The sequence below is a fragment of the Ambystoma mexicanum genome, chromosome 3q (assembly GCF_040938575.1).
Source record: "Ambystoma mexicanum isolate Mex_15411 chromosome 3q, UKY_AmexF1_1, whole genome shotgun sequence".
Taxonomy (NCBI): Eukaryota; Metazoa; Chordata; class Amphibia; order Caudata; family Ambystomatidae; genus Ambystoma; species Ambystoma mexicanum.
The window spans coordinates 1,209,368,215-1,209,391,192 of record NC_090926.1 but is presented as its reverse complement, the minus strand read 5'-3'; the positions used below and the strand labels follow the sequence as shown (position 1 = coordinate 1,209,391,192).

At 48.0% G+C, this 22,978-nt stretch overlaps 1 protein-coding gene across 2 annotated transcripts in view; it reads left to right on the top strand.

The window, feature by feature from the left end:
- PDE4A (phosphodiesterase 4A) overlaps positions 1-22,978 on the top strand; it is a 1,505,614-nt gene that overhangs the window by 482,696 nt on the left and 999,940 nt on the right. The window lies entirely within an intron of this gene.

Genomic DNA, 22,978 nt, shown 5'->3' with positions numbered 1-22,978 from the left:
AAAAAACAGCAAACCTTCATATTGATGTGCTATGTTATGGCAGGTCGTGCCATGTCATGCTATGTTATGTAATAGATTATATTGTTATGCTAAGCTATTCTATACCTATCTGTGGTATAGTATTCAATACCATGCTATGTCATGATAAGATATGTTATGCAATGCTATGAAGCTATGCTGAGCTGTGCTATACATTTCTGTGGTATAGTATGCAATACCATGCTATGTTATGATAAGATATGTTATGCACTCCTATGCTATGCTGCCATGCTGAGCTATGCTATACCTTTCTGTGGCATAGTATGCAATACCATGCTATGTTATGAGAAGATGTGTTATGCAATTTTATGCTATGCTGCTAGGCTGAGCTATGTTACTCCTTTGCTATAGTATGCTATGCTAAACCGATGTTCAATTATGCTAATCTATGACATATCATGCTATACTAAGCTCTGACAGTCCCTCCTATGCTGTCCTATGCTAAAATGTGTTATCCTATGCTGCGCTATGCTATGCTAGAGTATGTTACTCTATGTGACCTACTTTGTGTTATACTAAGCCACGCTATGCTACATTCGAAGTGCATAGCAGAACCATTTATAAAAACAAGCAGCCTCTTGGTGCTGTTGCTCTCTGTGTTCCTATGTGCAACCCGGGTAACAATATCCCGGAAGCTACTGCCAGAAGAACCAGGCGTGTCTCAATTGTTCTGACCCATAGTGGAGGCCCGCTCCAGAAGGTAAGGGCCAGATGAGAGAATGTCTGCCCATGCACTCAACAGTAGTGGAACCGTGAGCCCGACAGCTGCCCAGCAGAGGAAGAGGGTAGCCATATCCTTTGTGTTCCCAACTTGGAAGCGGGGAGTTCCCAGCTCATCACGTGTGGGCCAACACGGGGAACCTGAAAAGGATAGGCCTTTACACTGGGAGCCCGGGAGGGCTCTCAGGATTGGAGAGGTGGGGTACTGGTGGACTTCCCTTCTAGTGCATTAGCAGCCTCTTGCACCCCAGCATTTAGAAACGGGGGCTCTTTGAGGTAATGTCCAGAGCTCTCTGTCATGATGTCATGGAAAGGGTTCTCTTAATACGAAACCCCTATATGTGTGCGACTTGTGCATGCTGGAGGAACAGTGGTGCAGGCTGCAGGGGTTGCGCTGAGCTCAGACAGGGCATATGCCGCAGGGCATGACTTTATGGGCTGAGATCGAACGGAGGGTGCTGCTTCGCAGGCGTACTGCAGCAGCTCTCTACTTAAGCCTGTTCCTCCCTTCTTCCTCAACCTTCAGAAAGATTGCAGACCGTCATTTCTGGTCCATTGCACTGACATGAAGTTTGTTGCCTTTTTGCATTATAGGAGGAGGAACACTAGTAGCAGGGCAGGGCACTGCAACATGTGCACGTGATGAACCATCATCATTTGACCCTGTTAAGCAAACGCCTCTGCATGCTCCTGTCATGCGTGGCATCACTGATACTCTACTGGTTTAACTCCATCCTCTCGAATAGGCAACGAGACACCCAGGTGGGTTGATCCATGGACAAAACACATTACCAATATGCTGGTGATACGTAACTTCATCTCATAGTATTTTCGTCCAAAGGCATTGAGCAACTCAGAACTTGCCTGGACACCATTCAGATCTGGATGTCCACAGTGTACCTCAAAGTGAACCAAGTGAAAGGGGAACTCTGATCAATCCAGGCAAGCCCCAGAAACAAAGAAGAGTATCTCTCAAAGATACATCTTGATAACCTTCCCTGGACGCACTCCACCACAGTCTAGTAGCAGGGCTTCAACAAAAGCTGGTCTTCCGAAATACCCATCAAAAAGAAAACCGATTGCTTCTTATCAACGGAGTCTCCTACGGAGAATGAACCCTTTCCGAAAACGCAACAATTTCACACCACAGTTCAAGCCCTGTCGATATTGCACATTGACGGTGGAAACGCACTCCGCACTTGACTTCCCCACCTCCCCGTCCCACCCATCAAAGCCACCTTTAAGGCTTCATCACAGGTCAGCGCAAATTTGATCAGGTCAAACCCTCACTAATGGGGCTGTATATAGTCCCACCCCTTTTCAGCTCTGAGAAGCACGTATTCATTTCATGTATCCGTGTATCAATTCCAAGGAACTCGATAGAGGCAAAACCAACTGCATAACAGAGAATCTGCACTTCACCATGAAAACATGACCAACCTACAGGTCCAAAGCTCAGAGAATCTGCACTTCACCATGAAAACATGGCCAACCTACAGGTCCAAAGCTCAGAGAACCTGCACTTCACCATGAAAACATGACCAACCTACAGGTCCAAAGCTCAGAGAATCTGCACTTCACCATGAAAACATGACCAACCTACAGGTCCAAAGCTCAGAGAATCTGCACTTCACCATGAAAACATGACCAACCTACAGGTCCAAAGCTCAGAGAATCTGCACTTCACCATGAAAACATGGCCAACCTACAGGTCCAAAGCTCAGAGAACCTGCACTTCACCATGAAAACATGACCAACCTACAGGTCCAAAGCTCAGAGAATCTGCACTTCACCATGAAAACATGACCAACCTACAGGTCCAAAGCTCAGAGAATCTGCACTTCACCATGAAAACATGGCCAACCTACAGGTCCAAAGCTCAGAGAATCTGCACTTCACCATGAAAACATGGCCAACCTACAGGTCCAAAGCTCAGAGAACCTGCACTTCACCATGAAAACATGGCCAACCTACAGGTCCAAAGCTCAGAGAACCTGCACTTCACCATGAAAACATGACCAACCTACAGGTCCAAAGCTCAGAGAACCTGCACTTCACCATGAAAACATGACCAACCTACAGGTCCAAAGCTCAGAGAATCTGCACTTCACCATGAAAACATGACCAACCTACAGGTCCAAAGCTCAGAGAAACTGCACGTCACCATGAAAACATGACCAACCTACAGGTCCAAAGCTCAGAGAATCTGCACGTCACCATGAAAACATGACCAACCTACAGGTCCAAAGCTCAGAGAATCTGCACGTCACCATGAAAACATGGCCAACCTACAGGTCCAAAGCTCAGAGAATCTGCACTTCACCATGAAAACATGACCAACCTACAGGTCCAAAGCCCAGAGAATCTGCACTTCACCATGAAAACATGGCCAACCTACAGGTCCAAAGCTCTGCTCCCAGAGGAATAGAAGACCTGCAAAGAAAGCACCAAGAAGTGGGGTTTCTTTGGGTATGCCGCGCAATTCTGGAACTCTGCCACGGACAGTACAAGCATTCAGCAAAGAACTCCGACACACACGGGGCTCCTATGTTGCCACCAGCGGGAGAACGGACAGGGAGTAAATCTGCAATATCTGCATTCTGCTCTGATGTGGCCAATCTTGGATGTCTTGAGTTGGCAGAGAATTATGTGTAGTGATTGTGGTGTGGAGCACAGGAGTGTTTGGTCAAGGTGCAGGATTTCTTTCGCCTGACCTCATCTCTGTACGGAGGATGTCAGTAGTTAATTGGAGTCATAGCCAGGCTGCAATGAAAATTTAGCCTGTTTCCATTCTGTCCTCTGGATTCGATTTTTATGTTAATTGTCTTTTTATATAATGATGTACATACGATCTTCACAGTCAGGCGCTCTATTGGTGCGCGGCATAGGGATAAAGCAACAATAGAACCCATAAAAAGACAAATAGCATAAAATGATTCAACAACAGAGATCGTAGAATTCAAGCAATAAAAGAAAAACAAGCCCTCAGGATAAAAGCTTTCCAATCTTCAGTACTAGTGCCTGAGTGTCCCTTAATGAGTTCTGTCGCGCGTCACATAGTCTGATGCTACAGAAGTCAAACTCCTGTCCATTAAATTCTAGGCTAAATAATGCGTGGTTACATAGCCTGATTTCAGACAGAGGTTGGAGGTGTCTTGGTGGGCGGGGGAGGCGGTGTTGTGTGTAGGTTCATTTGGTGGTGTAGGCAGATAGAGCCATGGTGTGATTAATATTCACAAATCTGTTTGCATATAGTTGGGAAGTCATATTTTTTTGTTGTTGCCGAAACCAAGATGATATTTTCACTCTGCTGGGCATTTGTGGGTTTTGGGAACATCAACTGAGAACTTGGCATCTGTACAAGAGCCTGGCTGTCCGAATAAAGAATAGCAACGGTGGCAGAAGAGATACCTTTTCTGGAGTCAATATTCATTCCGCAGCTTCGTCTCGCCTGTCTTGGTGGACCCTGCACCGGATTTGGTGATGCCAAGCAAAGTACGGAATGGAACAAGATGTCCGCTGGGTAGTTGTTCCTCTCAACCCATGTAGAGAAAAACGTTGAGGCAAGACTTACAGGACTGAGGGATACAGTGATCAAAATAATAAGGGGCCACCAAGAGATATCCTGAAGACCTCAATCCACTCCATGTTTTTAAGATTTTAACCCAAAATGAATCTGAAGACCATGGATCTATGTGTAAGTTAGTAACGTGGTCATTGGTTTTCATGAAAACCTGGTGGGATTAAAGCTCCTGAGGAGGAGAGTTTGGGATGCTTGAAGTAGATCCCGAATAAAGTAGAAAGAAACTAACTGGGGCTGGGGTAAATTTATCAGTACCCTGATGCGTCGCTCTTTGATTGCGACTCGGATCTATTGCACATTGGATGCAGTCTATAGAGGATGAAAAACACCATGCCACCTTTTGATGGTGGAGACTCAATTTAAAATGCAATGTATTTAGTTGATTGTATAACGGGTCAAGGGTGGAATGGCACCCCAGAGTGCCTTGACAATGCGCGCTAGCTCCTTGACGGAACCCAGTAATAATCTGCGGCTTCTTGGAATGGCGTACGGCGCATATCTTTAGGGAGCCGATGAATATCAATGTCTTCTCTTCCCACCCCCGTGCTCGCTTATCGGTATCTTCCAATTTTAGCGCCTCTGACGCACACAGCGTGTGCCGCTTGTGGTCCGCGGAGAGTACACTGCAAACTTTCTGACAGTTGAGCTGTCTTTTCCGGCAGACAGGCTGCCGTAGCTCTGGAAACGGCGGGATGTGGTGTGCAGACGGCTGCCTCTCCAAGAACAGCTTCAGCAACTAATGCTTCCACGGCAGAAAGGGCTGGATGGCTCTCCATGTTTGGAGAGAGGCAACAGATTGTGATGACGTTGAAACAGTTCCGGGGGCAACTAGGGAAAAGCCGGAGTGGGAGATGTCTGGTCTGACCAAGCCAGGAAGATAACTCAGTGGATATTGTTTTTTATAATACTACAACAATAAAGCAGGATTAGTCGGAACCCTCCCCAATACATTCCAAATTAACCTAAACGGTTCTGCTATATCATGAATTGAGAACAAAGGTGCTCCTTACAAAACCCCCAATAAATATTTAAATACACTTTTTAGCATACAAAGATAGTAGCACTGCTTTTTATAAAGACCCTGCATGTTTTTTAAATTTGGCAAAACTCATGAAATTACTGATAGCGAGCCTCAGTTGCCAGGGACAGGCAAGAGAGGAGTGGGATTTCATTGTTGGGGTGTCAGGACAATGCAGCATGTAGTCAATCTCATTTGTGGGATGTCGAAACTGTGGATCATACGGTATATGACTTTAATCTAATAGTTGGGATAGTCTTGCCTGTGGGTGATCATGTTTATTTTATTTATTTATTTATTTATTTGTATAGCGCCGACCGCCTGCTGTTTGGATGTCGGAACATTGGAGCTTACAATCTATAGATGTGCTCTCATTGTTGGGATATAGGCACAGTGGAGTATGCTGTCTACAACATTGATCTCATTGTTGGGGTGTCGGAACAGTCTAGCCTGTGGTCGATCGTAATGTTCGGATGTCGGAACATTGACGCATGCAATCTACGATAATGCTCTCATTGTTAGGATATACGCACAGTGGAGCATGCTGTCTACGGCATTGATCTCATTGTTGGAACAGTCTATCCTGTGGTCCATCGTATTGTTCAGATGTCGCAACATTGCAATATGCAATCTATAGCTGTGCTCTCATTGTTGGAATATAGGCACAGTGGAATTTGATGTCTATGACATTGATCTCATTGTTGGGATATTGGAACAGTCTAGCCTGTGGTCGATCATATTGTTGGGATGTCGGAACATTGGAGCATGCAATCTACAGATGTGCTCTCATTGTTGGGATATACACACAGTGGAGTATGCTGTCTATGGCATTGTTGGGGTGTTGGAACAATCTAGCTTGTGGTCAATCGTAATGTTCGGATGTCGGAACATTGGAGCATGCAATCTACAGATGTGCTCTCATTGTTGGTATATACGCACAGCGGAGCATGCTGTCTACGGCATTGATCTCATTGTTGGAACAGTCTAGCCTGTGGTCCATCATATTGTTCAGATGTCGGAACATTGCAATATGCAATCTATAGCTGTGCTCTCATTGTTGGGATATAGGCACAGTGGAGTTTGATGTCTATGACATTGATCTCATTGTTGGGATATTGGAACAGTCTAGCCTGTGGTCGATCATATTGTTCAGATGTCGGAACATTGGAGCATGCAATCTACAGATGTGCTCTCATTTTTTAGATATACGCACAGTGGAGCATGTTGTCTACGCCATTGATCGCATTGTTGGGATGTCGGAACATTCTAGCCTGTGGTCCATCGTATTGTTAGGATGTCGGAACCTTGCAATATGCAATCTATAGCTGTGCTCTCATTGTTGGGATATAGGCACAGTGGAGTATGCTGTCTATGACATTGATCTCATTGTTGGGATGTCGGAACAATCTAGCCTGTGGTCGATCATATTGTTCGGATGTCGGAACATTGTAGCATGCAATCTACAGATGTGCTCCCATTGTTGGGATATACGCACAGTGGACTATGCTGTCTACGACATTGATCTCATTGTTGGATTGTCGGAACAGTCTAGCCTGTGGTCCATCATATTGTTCAGATGTCGGAACATTGCAATATGCAATCTATAGCTGTGCTCTCATTGTTGGGATATAGGCACAGTGGAGTATGCTGTCTACAACATTGATCTCATTGTTGGGATATTGGAACAGTCTAGCCTGTGGTCGATCATATTGTTGGGATGTCGGTACATTGGAGCATGCAATCTACAGATGTGCTCTCATTGTTGGGATATACACACAGTGGAGTATGCTGTCTATGGCATCGTTGGGGTGTCGGAACAATCTAGCTTGTGGTCAATCGTAATGTTCGGATGTCGGAACATTGGAGCATGCAATCTACAGATGTGCTCTAATTTTTTAGATATACGCACAATGGAGCATGCTGTCTATGGCATTGATCTCATTGTTGGGATGTCGGAACATTCTAGCCTGTGGTCCATCGTATTGTTAGGATGTTGGAACATTGCAATATGCAATCTATAGCTGTGCTCTCATTGTTGGGATATAGGCACAGTGGAGTATGATGTCTATGACATTGATCTCATTGTTGGGATGTCGGAACAATCTAGCCTGTGGTCGATCATATTGTTCGGATGTCGGAACATTGTAGCATGCAATCTACAGATGTGCTCCCATTGTTGGGATATACGCACAGTGGACTATGCTGTCTGCGACATTGATCTCATTGTTGGATTGTCGGAACAGTCTAGCCTGTGGTCCATCGTATTGCTCAGATGTCGGAACATTGCAATATGCAATCTATAGCTGTGCTCTCATTGTTGGGATATAGGCACAGTGGAGTTTGATATCTATGACATTGATCTCATTGTTGGGATATTGGAACAGTCTAGCCTGTGGTCGATCATATTGTTCGGATGTCGGAACATTGGAGCATGCAATCTACAGATGTGCTCTCATTTTTTAGATATACGCACAGTGGAGCATGCTGTATATGGCATTGATCTCATTGTTGGGATGTCGGAACATTCTAGCCTGTGGTCCATCGTATTGTTAGGATGTCGGAACATTGCAATATGCAATCTATAGCTGTGCTTTCATTGTTGGGATATAGGCACAGTGGCGTATGCTGTCTACAACATTGATCTCATTGTTGGGGTGTCGGAACAGTCTAGCCTGTGGTCGATCGTAATGTTCGGATGTCGGAACATTGACGCATGCAATCTACGATTATGCTCTCATTGTTGGGATATACGCACAGTGGAGCATGCTGTCTACGGCATTGATCTCATTGTTGGAACAGTCTAGCCTGTGGTCCACCGTATTGTTCAGATGTCGCAACATTGCAATATGCAATCTATAGCTGTGCTCTCATTGTTGGAATATAGGCACAGTGGAATTTGATGTCTATGACATTGATCTCATTGTTGGGATATTGGAACAGTCTAGCCTGTGGTCGATCATATTGTTGGGATGTCGGAACATTGGAGCATGCAATCTACAGATGTGCTCTCATTGTTGGGATATGCACACAGTGGAGTATGCTGTCTATGGCATTGTTGGGGTGTCGGAACAATCTAGCTTGTGGTCAATCGTAATGTTCGGATGTCGGAACATTGGAGCATGCAATCTACAGATGTGCTCTCATTGTTGGTATATACGCACAGTGGAGCATGCTGTCTACGGCATTGATCTCATTGTTGGAACAGTCTAGCCTGTGGTCCATCATATTGTTCAGATGTCGGAACATTGCAATATGCAATCTATAGCTGTGCTCTCATTGTTGGGATATAGGCACAGTGGAGTTTGATGTCTATGACATTGATCTCATTGTTGGGATATTGGAACAGTCTAGCCTGTGGTCGATCATATTGTTCAGATGTCGGAACATTGGAGCATGCAATCTACAGATGTGCTCTCATTTTTTAGATATACGCACAGTGGAGCATGTTGTCTACGCCATTGATCTCATTGTTGGGATGTCGGAACAATCTAGCCTGTGGTCCATCATATTGTTCAGATGTCGGAACATTGCAATATGCAATCTATAGCTGTGCTCTCATTGTTGGGATATAGGCACAGTGGAGTATGCTGTCTACAACATTGATCTCATTGTTGGGATGTCGGAACATTCTAGCCTGTGGTCCATCGTATTGTTAGGATGTCGGAAGATTGCAATATGCAATCTATAGCTGTGCTTTCATTGTTGGGATATAGGCACAGTGGAGTATGCTGTCCACAACATTGATCTCATTGTTGGGGTGTCGGAACAGTCTAGCCTGTGGTCGATCGTAATGTTCGGATGTCGGAACATTGACGCATGCAATCTACAATTATGCTCTCATTGTTGGTATATACGCACAGTGGAGCATGCTGTCTACGGCATTGATCTCATTGTTGGAACAGTCTAGCCTGTGGTCCATCGTATTGTTCAGATGTCGCAACATTGCAATATGCAATCTATAGCTGTGCTCTCATTGTTGGAATATAGGCACAGTGGAATTTGATGTCTATGACATTGATCTCATTGTTGGGATATTGAAACAGTCTAGCCTGTGGTCGATCATATTGTTGGGATGTCGGTACATTGGAGCATGCAATCTACAGATGTGCTCTCATTGTTGGGATATACACACAGTGGGGTATGCTGTCTATGGCATTGTTGGGGTGTCGGAACAATCTAGCTTGTGGTCAATCGTAATGTTCGGATGTCGGAACATTGGAGCATGCAATCTACAGATGTGCTCTAATTTTTTAGATATACGCACAATGGAGCATGCTGTCTATGGCATTGATCTCATTGTTGGGATGTCGGAACATTCTAGCCTGTGGTCCATCGTATTGTTAGGATGTTGGAACATTGCAATATGCAATCTATAGCTGTGCTCTCATTGTTGGGTTATAGGCACAGTGGAGTATGATGTCTATGACATTGATCTCATTGTTGGGATGTCGGAACAATCTAGCCTGTGGTCGATCATATTGTTCGGATGTCGGAACATTGTAGCATGCAATCTACAGATGTGCTCCCATTGTTGGGATATACGCACAGTGGACTATGCTGTCTGCGACATTGATCTCATTGTTGGATTGTCGGAACAGTCTAGCCTGTGGTCCATCGTATTGCTCAGATGTCGGAACATTGCAATATGCAATCTATAGCTGTGCTCTCATTGTTGGGATATAGGCACAGTGGAGTTTGATATCTATGACATTGATCTCATTGTTGGGATATTGGAACTGTCTAGCCTGTGGTCGATCATATTGTTCGGATGTCGGAACATTGGAGCATGCAATCTACAGATGTGCTCTCATTTTTTAGATATACGCACAGTGGAGCATGCTGTATATGGCATTGATCTCATTGTTGGGATGTCGGAACATTCTAGCCTGTGGTCCATCGTATTGTTAGGATGTCGGAACATTGCAATATGCAATCTATAGCTGTGCTTTCATTGTTGGGATATAGGCACAGTGGAGTATGCTGTCTACGGCATTGATCTCATTGTTGGGATGACGGAACAGACTAGCCTGTGGTCCATCGTATTGCTCAGATGTCGGAACATTGCAATATGCAATCTACAGCTGTGCTCTCATTGTTGGGATATAGGCACAGAGGAGCATGCTGTCTACGGCATTGATCTCATTGTTGGGATGACGGAACAGTCTAGCCTGTGGTCGATCGTATTGTTCGGATGTCGGAACATTGGAGCATGCAATCTACAGATGTGCTCTCATTGTTGGGATATACGCACAGAGGAGCATGCTGTCTACGGCATTGATCTCATTGTTGGATTGTCAGAACATTCTAGCCTGTGGTCCATCGTATTGCTCAGATGTCGGAACATTGGAGCATGCAATCTACAGCTGTGCTCTCATTGTTGGGATATACGCACAGAGGAGCATGCTGTCTACGGCATTGATCTCAATGTTGGGATGATGGAACAGTCTAGCCTGTGGTCCATCGTATTGTTAGGATGTCGGAACATTGCAATATGCAATCTACAGATGTGCTCCCATTGTTGGGATATAGGCACAGAGGAGCATGCTGTCTATGACGGAACAGTCTAGCCTGTGGTCGATCGTATTGTTCGGATGCCGGAACATTGGGCCATGCTTTCTACAGCTGCAATCTCACTGTTGGGATATAGGGACAGTGACACATGTAGTCGATGTTATTATTGGGCTTGAAACAATGGAGCAGGTCGTCAATGCTATTGCTGGGATTTTTATGCCACTGTAGGAATGTCAGACCTTTGGGGAATGCAGTTTATGGCTGGGTTTGTACTAATGCGATATCAGAACAGTTTGGATATAATCCATAATGGCGATATCACTGTTGTATTCTGCTAATGCAGAATCAGGAGAAAGACAATGAGGACTTTTGCTGAGCAGTTTCTTTATTTAAACAACCTATCTGTCCCCATGTTTTAGGTCCCCCTCTTATAGAAAGAAGTCTAAAGGCTACTCGTTCTACAACATAACCTCTGTCCATTGTCCGGAAACCTAATCTAGCCTGATCCCATCCCTGCAACTTTAAACAGAAAAGTAAGTCATGTCAACAATAATAGGGGCCTGTTGCCCAATGGTCAAATGGTTGGTGGTGTCTGACCCCGCCGTTAGGTTACTGTCTTGAAAAGGGGTCCCTGACCCTGTTTAACAGTTCAAATAATCAGGCAGTGACATGTCTCTTTCACCTTCCCCTCCTTGGGGTTGTGTGTGAGTCTTTGAACCAGCTACATTTGCTCTATGTCTGCCTGACTCACCAGGTGCTTGGTCTCCATCCCTGGCATCTGTCACACATAAAAAGGCTTTGGTCTTATAAATCCACAGCAGGTATTCTGCTGGGGTTGTCCTCCACTGAGCCTCATGGTATCTTCTCCCTTCTGTTGAATCTAATTGGCTCATGGGGACACAGGTTTCCCGCCCTGTGTTGGGTTTTGTCTCTCGTCATCCCACCTCAGGGCTTTCTCACTCTGACACCATCTTGGGCTCAACCTCTTCTCACCCCTTCTTGGGTCATTTATTCTCGCCCCTCCTGGCAGGTCTGTTTGTTCCCACCCCGCCCTGGGGTAGATTGGTTCACTCCCCTCCCTGGGAACAAGAGGTTCCCGCCCAGTCTTGGCTTTTGTCTCTTTTTAGCCCACCTCCAGTGCTTGCTCACACTTATCTCCACTTGGGGTTGTTCTCTTCTCACCCTATCTTGGGGCTTTGGGTCTGTCTTGGCCTTTCCACCCACCTCCCGAGTTCCCTGAGCGACCGCGTACCTTCTGCTTTCCGGTGGTGTTTCTCTGCTGGGGCACTGTCTCATTCAGCCGCCTACCTTCGTAGACGGTGGCGTTTTTGCTCCCTTCCCACTGACTTTTAGCTGGGTGTTGATGGTGTTTCCGCGTCTTGTCGTGGCTTGGTGGATCTGTTTCCCTCTATCGAGTTTCCTACGCCAAATCACTCGACTTTGTGCTTCAGCGGGTTTGCTGATTGTTCCATAGGCTCCACCGCGGGTCCGAGTCACATACCGATTGCAGGCTCACGGCTCCAGGTCACACCTCCCAGGAAGAGGTTCCTCCTTCGTAGCTCGGCAGGCTTCTCTCTTTCCTTCCTCCAATGCGAATGGGGTTGCCTTCCTTTATGCAGCAAGAGGGAGGGCTTATCTCCCGTTCTTCGGGCAACATTGAGGACGTTGCCCAAATAGAGTAATAAACCATACCAGCCATTGATATAAGAAGTGAAAAGTCATTAAATTCATACATTCCCACATAACTAACAAACGTATTGAATTCTTGAGATAACGGAGGATAGCACATATCCCGATTAGGGATCTCCTGTCTTTTAAGGGGCAGGTCACCCCAGTGGGATCCCTCTTGCCCTGCTTCCTACGGGTTGTTAAGCTTATCGGGCTCACCTCCCAAGTCCCAAAGGGGGTTGGCTCCCATTTGGGGAGAGTGGAGGCATTCCCTAGAGTTTTTGTCAAACATTTGTTAGGGATTTATAAAGCGTAAACCTGGCCCATCAGCAAAGGAGTGCTCTACAAGGGGAGTGGGGCATGTAATGCGATGGGGTGAATGGCAGAGTGGTGTCAGAAGATTAGGTCTTCAGTCCTTCCGGCAGTGCAGGAGGGAGGGGGCTTGCCTGATGTTGGGATGTCAGAACAGTGGCAATTAATTCTAGGGTGTCCAGAATTTACAGGCTTTCGTTCTGACATCACAACACTGACCTCAGAATGTCACGTAAGCACTCAGGCGCCATATCTATCTCAAGGAACACTATGAGAAGACCATCACAGGCAATTGGTTGACAGCTGCTGTTCTTACCGTTTCTTTTTTATTGTGATCTCATAAGCCACTGTCAAAATGGCCACTCCATTGGTTAATGACCGGTGCCACTTTGTTGGGTTCGGACCTTGATGGGAAAATCCTAAACACTGCAGTGATCGATACCTCTTCTTCACCTCTTAGCCCACTATGGAAAACTCCTGAAACATTGCAAAAACAGGTGGACACACCTTCTGAAGACTGGGGACCAGGGACAGTGGCAGCATCTGGTGGCCCACATGCCTGGAAGTCATTATTCGCTTAAATGTAGACTATGCATTGAATGCTTGTAATAGGGCACCTAAAATTGGAGTGGGCTGCGTGGTTTGGTGAAGTTGAGCTGCTCAGGCTGGACTGCATGCATTCCTGCGAAGTGCTAGTCTCTGGCTGGCCTGCATGCATTCCTGCGAGGTGCTAGTCTCTGGATGGAATGCATGCATTCCTGCGAGGTGCTAGTCTCTGGCTGGCCTGCATGCATTCATGGGAGGTGTTAGTCTCTGGCTGGACTGCATGCATTCATGAGAGGCGCTAGTCTCTGGCTGGAATGCATGTATTCCTGGGAGTTGCTAGTCTCTGGCTGGAATGCATGTATTCCTGGGAGTTGCTAGTCTCTGGCTGGACTGCATGCATTCCTGGGAGGTGCTAGTCTTTGGCTGGACTGCATGAATTCATGAGAGGCGCTAGTCTCTGGCTGGAATGCATGAATTCCTGTGAGTTGCTAGTCTTTGGCTGGACTGCATGCATTCCGTGGAGGTGCTAGTCTCTGGCTGGACTGCATGCATTCCGGGGAGGTGCTAGTCTCTGGCTGGACTGCATGCGTTCTGGGGAGGTGCTAGTCTCTGGCTGGACTGCATGCATTCATGAGAGGCGCTAGTCTCTGGCTGGAATGCATGTATTCCTGGGAGTTGCTAGTCTCTGGCTGGACTGCATGAATTCATGAGAGGCGCTAGACTCTGGCTGGAATGCATGAATTCCTGTGAGTTGCTAGTCTTTGGCTGGACTGCATGCATTCCGTGGAGGTGCTAGTCTCTGGCTGGACTGCATGCATTCCTGGGAGTTGCTAGTCTCTGTCTCTGGCTGGACTGCATGCATTCATGAGAGGCGCTAGTCTCTGGCTGGAATGCATGTATGCCGGGGAGGTGCTAGTCTCTGGCTGGACTGCATGCATTCATGAGAGGCGCTAGTCTCTGGCTGGAATGCATGAATTCCTGTGAGTTGCTAGTCTTTGGCTGGACTGCATGCATTCCGTGGAGGTGCTAGTCTCTGGCTGGACTGCATGCATTCCGGGGAGGTGCTAGTCTCTGGCTGGACTGCATGCATTCCTGGGAGTTGCTAGTCTCTGGCTGGACTGCATGCATTCATGAGAGGCGCTAGTCTCTGGCTGGAATGCATGTATTCCTGGAAGTTGCTAGTCTCTGGCTGGACTGCATGCATTCATGAGAGGCGCTAATCTCTGGCTGGAATGCATGAATTCCTGTGAGTTGCTAGTCTCTGGCTGGACTGCATGCATTCCGGGGAGGTGCTAGTCTCTGGCTGGACTGCATGCATTCCTGGGAGTTGCTAGTCTCTGGCTGGACTGCATGCATTCATGAGAGGCGCTAGTCTCTGGCTGGAATGCATGTATTCCGGGGAGGTGCTAGTCTCTGGCTGGACTGCATGCATTCCGTGGAGGTGCTAGTCTCTGGCTGGAATGCATGCATTCCTGGGAGTTGCTAGTCTCTGGCTGGACTGCATGCATTCCTGGGAGGTGCTAGTCTCTGGCTGGACTGCATGCATCCCTGGGAGTTGCTAGTCTCTGGCTGGACTGCATGTATCCTGGGAGTTGCTAGTCTCTGGCTGGACTGCATGAATTCATGAGAGGCGCTAGTCTCTGGCTGGAATGCATGAATTCCTGTGAGTTGCTAGTCTTTGGCTGGACTGCATGCATTCCGTGGAGGTGCTAGTCTCTGGCTGGACTGCATGCATTCCGGGGAGGTGCTAGTCTCTGGCTGGACTGCATGCATTCCTGGGAGTTGCTAGTCTCTGGCTGGACTGCATGCATTCATGAGAGGCGCTAGTCTCTGGCTGGAATGCATGTATGCCGGGGAGGTGCTAGTCTCTGGCTGGACTGCATGCATTCATGAGAGGCGCTAGTCTCTGGCTGGAATGCATGAATTCCTGTGAGTTGCTAGTCTTTGGCTGGACTGCATGCATTCCGTGGAGGTGCTAGTCTCTGGCTGGACTGCATGCATTCCGGGGAGGTGCTAGTCTCTGGCTGGACTGCATGCATTCCTGGGAGTTGCTAGTGTCTGGCTGGACTGCATGCATTCATGAGAGGCGCTAGTCTCTGGCTGGAATGCATGTATTCCTGGGAGTTGCTAGTCTTTGGCTGGACTGCATGCATTCCGTGGAGGTGCTAGTCTCTGGCTGGACTGCATGCATTCCGGGGAGGTGCTAGTCTCTGGCTGGACTGCATGCATTCCTGGGAGTTGCTAGTCTCTGGCTGGACTGCATGCATTCATGAGAGGCGCTAGTCTCTGGCTGGAATGCATGTATTCCTGGAAGTTGCTAGTCTCTGGCTGGACTGCATGCATTCATGAGAGGCGCTAATCTCTGGCTGGAATGCATGAATTCCTGTGAGTTGCTAGTCTCTGGCTGGACTGCATGCATTCCGGGGAGGTGCTAGTCTCTGGCTGGACTGCATGCATTCCTGGGAGTTGCTAGTCTCTGGCTGGACTGCATGCATTCATGAGAGGCGCTAGTCTCTGGCTGGAATGCATGTATTCCGGGGAGGTGCTAGTCTCTGGCTGGACTGCATGCATTCCGTGGAGGTGCTAGTCTCTGGCTGGAATGCATGCATTCCTGGGAGTTGCTAGTCTCTGGCTGGACTGCATGCATTCCTGGGAGGTGCTAGTCTCTGGCTGGACTGCATGCATCCCTGGGAGTTGCTAGTCTCTGGCTGGACTGCATGTATCCTGGGATTTGCTAGTCTCTGGCTGGACTGCATGAATTCATGAGAGGCGCTAGTCTCTGGCTGGAATGCATGAATTCCTTTGAGTTGCTAGTCTTTGGCTGGACTGCATGCATTCCGTGGAGGTGCTAGTCTCTGGCTGGACTGCATGCATTCCGGGGAGGTGCTAGTCTCTGGCTGGACTGCATGCATTCCTGGGAGTTGCTAGTCTCTGGCTGGACTGCATGCATTCATGAGAGGCGCTAGTCTCTGGCTGGAATGCATGTATTCCGGGGAGGTGCTAGTCTCTGGCTGGACTGCATGCATTCATGAGAGGCGCTAGTCTCTGGCTGGAATGCATGTATTCCGGGTAGGTGCTAGTCTCTGGCTGGACTGCATGCATTCCGGGGAGGTGCTAGTCTCTGGCTGGAATGCATGCATTCCTGGGAGTTGCTAGTCTCTGGCTGGACTGCATGCATTCATGAGAGGCGCTAGTCTCTGGCTGGAATGCATGTATTCCGGGGAGGTGCTAGTCTCTGGCTGGACTGCATGTATCCTGGGAGTTGCTAGTCTCTGGCTGGACTGCATCCATTCCGGGAGGTGCTAGTCTCTGGCTGGACTGCATGCATTCCTGGGAGCTGCTAGAGTCTGGCTGGACTGCATGCATTCCTTGGAGGTGCTAGTCTCTGGATGGACTGCATGCATTCCTGGGAGTTGCTACTCTCTGGCTGGACTGCATGCATTCCTGGGAGGTGCTAGTCTCTGGATGGACTGCATGCATTCATGCCAGTGGCCTGGTCAATCAATAATAAAGGTTTAGGAACAGGGATGGTCAGGTGCTTTTTCCGACCCATCATGCCACCGGTCTGTTATTTGCCCAGACATTAAGTCACTGTACACATGGGCCTGATTCCATGAAACACCCCCTGTCAATCATTTATAAGTGCAATCTTGCTTTGCGGCCACTGTTTCATGCAGTTGCTGTGTCTACCCTACTCTTCTGGAAAAATTAGCTGTCATTCTAAGTTCATGATCGATTTCACTACATTAAACGCTGACAAAACAGTGTCTGGTGCCTCAAGAAAATGTGGCGTTTTGTCCAACAGGGCCATCAATTGGCCCTAGCTCACACATGCTCCCTGTCCAGAAGACTTCACTGGTTCCTTTATCATTCAGCTTAAATCAACTTAATGCTCAGCGATAGCTCAGGGGCAACGGGCTAGCCTTTGATACGGAGCAACACAGGCATGAGTCGTCCGCGCTCAAAAACTCTGGGTATTAAGCACGTTATAAATAACTTCTCATATCATATCAAGAGAATGCTGTGTTTGTTTTGCACTTTTGTGAAATGGAGGCTCCACTTGTTTGACTACCGTATGAATACATGCTTGTCAAATCATCAATGGCGGCCATTTTGTCAGTGTTCCGCGGCATGTCTGTATTCTGTGCCTGATCTTGGGCTCTATCTTTCTGAAGCTGCAGAAATTCCTTATATCCACGTGCCTTGTGGTGTCAACTCCTTGTGGATGGAGAAGATCCCAGAATGCAGTAATAACCTAGAGACATACTGTATTTTGGCTGTACAGTGTGCCCCGCGAATCTAAAAATTGGGCCAGCTTCCATCAAGGTCCTAAGAAGTATTTCCGTGAGCTGCAGAGGCATTTTGTGCTGCAAACCCGCTGCTGGTACCACCGACCCATCATCCCCATGACTGATGGCCTCAAAGTGGTCTTTGAGTATAATTGACGCTGGAATGCCCCTCCAACCTCCAAACAGACCCCTTAACCTGCCCAACGATGCAACAGAAAATGATTATTTCTGATAAACCTGTTAGATCTGCCCCACCTCTGAGGGTACGTGACCGGGTATCTGTAATTCCGTCCTTTCCTGTCTCGGCCACCAGTGACAGCATTCACCTTTCAGCAGGCCCCACTGTCTCTCCCTTGGGTGGCGAGGCAATAGTGAGTTCCATGCACCCTCCCCTACTGGGGGACCCTGTGAAGTTTCCATCAAGTCCCGAGACAGTGAGTCATTCTGCAAAAGTTAACAGAAACTACATGTCAAAGAACTTTCGGATAAAGAAGTCCACAATGCCATTGTTTAGGGACAAGTCCACCAAAAACCTTTTCATGGACAAAAGGAATTTCATTACACAAATGTCGAGAAGCCATTAGGGAATGAACCCACTTGTGCATCTACAATTACATCAAACTCTGCCTACCCTGGGACGGACCACACCTGCATTCACTTCACTATCCCCACAGCCCCTAGCACCAAAGCCCTCACACCCGCCCCGCCGGCAAAAGCAAGAAGCTCCAAAAAATGTACCTCGGATAACCTCTAACCATACCTTGACCCCCCATATCTACCACCCCGGTTCTCACAGGATCCTAACATACTAGCAGACATCTTTAAAAGACACGCTCACCAATGCAATAAACTCCATAGCTCCACTCGAATGTAAGAAAGAAAAAAAATCCTTCACTGCAACTCTTGGTTCACGGATGAGCTCCAGGCACTTTGCTCACAAAAACATCAGGCTCAACAAAACTGGCAAGCCAACCCCAATGACTCAACCAAAAACAACTTCAAACACAGGGCTCTCCATTACAAAGAAGCCATCATCACAGCTAAAGCAAAGTCTTTTAATGATATGCTCGCCAAGGCTAATTCTCAAGCCAAAGAGATATTCACCATTTTCAATGAACTTGTCACACCTCCTACCAGTACAGATGAGATCATTAAAGACAAAACCTGGTGCACAAGCATTCAGTCTGCAATGCTTAACAAAATAGACCTCCTCCAAAAATCCAAAAACGAATTCAAGGCCACTACAAAGCCTTTCCCAGCCAACGGATGCCCCTTCCAACACAAACGACATGCAATGGCGCACACCCCTCTCAATTCCCTTTTAGGGACACCACTGAATCCAAGGTCATTGATCTCATCAAACATTTCAAACCTTCCCTTTGCAAAGGTGACATATGCCCTCCCAAAATCATTAAGGAGTGTGCCAAGGACCCCCCCCTAGCGGCTTTCATAAATGCTTCCTTCAGAACAGTTATTGTTCCCGACAGCATCAAAAAAGCATGGGCACGCCCCCTTCTAAAAGAACCTTCATTGGACCCAGCACAGCCCAACAACTATAGGCCTATAACCACCGTCTCTTTCCTTCTCAAAATTCTTGACAAGGCGGCTCATAGCCAGATCCAACTCTACTTAGAATCCAATTCTATATTAGGTAAAAGACAATCTGGGTTCCGCAAAGGTCATGGAATGGAAACTGCTCTACTAGTCCTAAAAAAACAAATCAATCAGATCATGGATAAGGGTAATCCTGCCCTCCTCCTCTTCCTCAATCTCTCGGCTGCCTTTGATCTGATAGACCACAAGACCCTTACCACATATCTTTCGCAAGCAGCCCACTTGTCTAAACAAGCAGCCACCTGGATTACATCCTTCCTGCAGTGCAGAGCAATGAAGGTATTCTCTAACATAGCGAATGCTGACCCCACTACCATCCACTGTGGAGTTCCTCAAGGCTCCTACACAGCCCCTTCTTTGTACAACCTTTTTATGAAGCCTCTCTTCGACCTACTTGACTCATTGGGTATAGCATATACGAATTATGCCGATGATACCCAAGTACTCTTACCACTATCTGGTTCCTACAAACAAGACGCCACGGCATTACACAAAATGTACACCTCAATCCAAGCTTGGATGGCTGCTAATGGCCTATGCCTTAATGGGCATAAGACTGAAATTCTTATCCCCGGACAAAAAGCCACCTTAGCAAAACTTGAGGTCCAATATTCCAACTTTAACAATGACAACTCTGTCATCCCAGTCTCATCTTCTGTTAAGACGCTAGGCGTCTACCTTTTTTTTTTTTTTTAAACTTTGGTTTTATTGGCATTTTCTTAATTTTACAAACCGGGCTGAGTAACCCATAAGGCACACAAAGCGATTGACTGTCCCGTTCAACCCTTAACCCCCCCTTCCCTCCCCCTCCCTCCCCAACAATACCCCCCCCCGCAATCCTGATATAACTTCAAACGTGAGAGACAATGAGCGGCCTTGTCCTCTCCTGTACTCAGGAGACGATGTGGTAGGTGACCATTTTTGCCGGCTGAGGTCGACGTTGCCGTTCCCCCGGTCGTGGGCATTCAAAGCGAACCCAGCTGGACTCCAGGCCCTCCCCCCCTCGGTGCGGGCCAGTGTCTCAAGTCAGTGGACGTCCCATCCCCAAGATTGTTGCACCCCATACCAATTAGCCATGAAAGGCCATGAGTCATTGTTCACCATAGCTGTAAGTTTGTGCATCAAGAACATATTCTTTACTTTCTTCAGCCAATCCTCCTTGGAGGGGGGTTCTGGGCTCTTCCACTTCTGTGCCAGGGCCACCCTCCCCGCCCGCAGCATTGTTTCCATCATCCTTGGATATCTATATATTTCCATGTCTTCCGGGGGTACGCCCAACAACATCGACAAAGGGTCCTGGGGGAGAGGCTCATCCGACACCTCCGCAATCCAGGCCCGTACTCTTCCCCAGAAGACCTGAACCTTAGGACAAAGCCACCACATATGCTTCCTGGATCCCCTCTGGCCACACCCCCTCGGGCACATCGGAGTAACACCTGGGAACATTTTAGACAGTTTCACTGGGTCCCTATGCCACCCCTGCAATATCTTGAAGTTATGCTCCATATCTGCGGTGAACAAGTTCCCATGGAAAGCGATTTTGAAAATTCTTGACCAGGTGTCTTCTGAAATGACCTCCCCCACCAAATCGTCCCAGAATGAGCGGAAGCCCCTTCTCCCGGGGAGGTTGAAAGTGTTCAAGATTTTATACATGTTCGACACCGCGCCCTTTCTCGAGGTCGCTGTATCTAAGAACTTTTCAAAGGGAGTCAGCTGCCTCCTCAAATTTTGGCCCCATGATTGGTCACACAGTATGCCCTTGAGATGGAGGTATTCAAAAATGGTTAGGGACCCCTGGCCGAGTGCCTGCCTCAGGTCCTCGTATGAGAGGAACTCTCCCTCCCTGAACATCTGCCCGGCCCATTCCATCCCCAAGTCAGACCAGATCTGGGAATTCCGAAACCCCCTCTTGCCCAGGTCAAGGGGGAGTCCCCAAAGGGATGACATCGGGGACGGCCATGAAGTAAGGTAGGCTGTCTGTGGACCCTCCTTCCAAATTTCCCAAAGAACTCCCAGGGTCGGGTGACCTCTTAACTTCCCTGGGATAGATTTGCGTGGGGCCAACAGGAGGTCCCTGACCTTCAGGTGTGGGCATCCATGTCCTCTAAGTAAGACCAATATGTCCCCATCCCTTCTTTCATGTGTTCCAAGAGAACCCTCAACTGTGCAGCCCGAAAGTACAGGCGGAAATCAGGGAGCCCAAACCCCCCCTCCTCCCTCGGCAATGTAGGGTCGCTCTCCCGGTTCTCGGGGTTTTCCCCTGCCATATGAATTCTTGGACTGCGTTTTGGAGGACCCTGAAGGTCTGCTCTGGGATGATGGTGGGGAGCGCTGTGAACAGGTACAGAAGCCTCGGTAAGACATTCGTCTTGACCGCTGACATCCGGCCATACCAGGACAGGATCATCTTGTCCCATCTCCTCAAATCTGACCTGATCTCTGCAATTATAGGGTCATACCTGGTGGAGGCTAGTTTAGATAGATCCCTAGTTAGCAGGACTCCCAGGTATCGGATGAAGGTCTTTCCCACCGCGATTCCCTCAAACCTGTCCAGAGGGTCCAGCTCGGGGTCTCGTACTTTCATTGGGAGCAGGACTGATTTGGTTGTGTTGATTCTCAGTCCGGAGAAGGGACAAAAATGGGGGGAGCGAGGTGGCCGGGTCCACCACATAGGCAAGGATGTCATCCGCAAACAGGGATAGCTTAAATTCCACATCGCCTCTGCTAATCCCCCTGATGCCCGCATGCGCTCTGATCGCTATAGCTAACGGTTCTATCGTGAGGACGTATATCAAAGGGGAGAGGGGACAACCCTGCCTCGTCCCTCGTGAAAGTGCGAAGGACTCGGACAACCTCCCGTTCACCTGGACCCTCGCTGTGGGGGCTCTATGGAGTGCCGATACCCAGCTCCTAAAGTGCGACCCGAAGCCCATTTTCTGGAGAAGGAGTTCCAGGTATCTCCACTCCACCCTGTCGAAAGCTTTTTCAGAATCTAGGGAGAGGACACATGCGTCCAGGTCAGATTCCTGCGTGAAGTGGAACAGATCTATTGTTTTTCGGATATTGTCCGACCCCTGTCTCCCTCTTATGAAGCCCACCTGATCCCCATGAACCAACCTCTGCATTATCCCCTCCATCCGCCTCCCCACCACCTTGGCCAAGATCTTGACATCCGTGTTCAATAATGATATTGGGCGGTATGAGGAGCACTCTGCGGGATCTTTACCCTCCTTGGTCAGTACTGCTATAATGGCTCCCATCATGGAGTCCGGGAGAATACCTCCTTTGAGGACAGAATTGAAGACCTTCGCCAGATGCGGGGCCAAGCTGGAGCGCAACCTCTTGTAAATGAACACTGTAAAACCATCCTCCCCCGGGGAGGTTCCCACCTTCATCCCGCTAATCACTTTGTCTATCTCCTCCTCGGTGACCGGACCCTAAAACCCCTCCGACATCTCATTTGTTAAGGCCGGGACTTGAATAGATTCCAGGAAGCCCTCTATCTGGGCATCGCCCTCGTCATATTCTGAGGTATATAGTTTCTCATAGTAGTGGCGGAAGGCCTCCCCTATGTGGGGAGAATCATAGCCTATCGTCCCCTGGGCGTCCTTCACCGCTTTGACCATTCTGCTACGTTGGACTTCCCTCAGTTTCCAGGCTAGGATACTATCTGCCTTT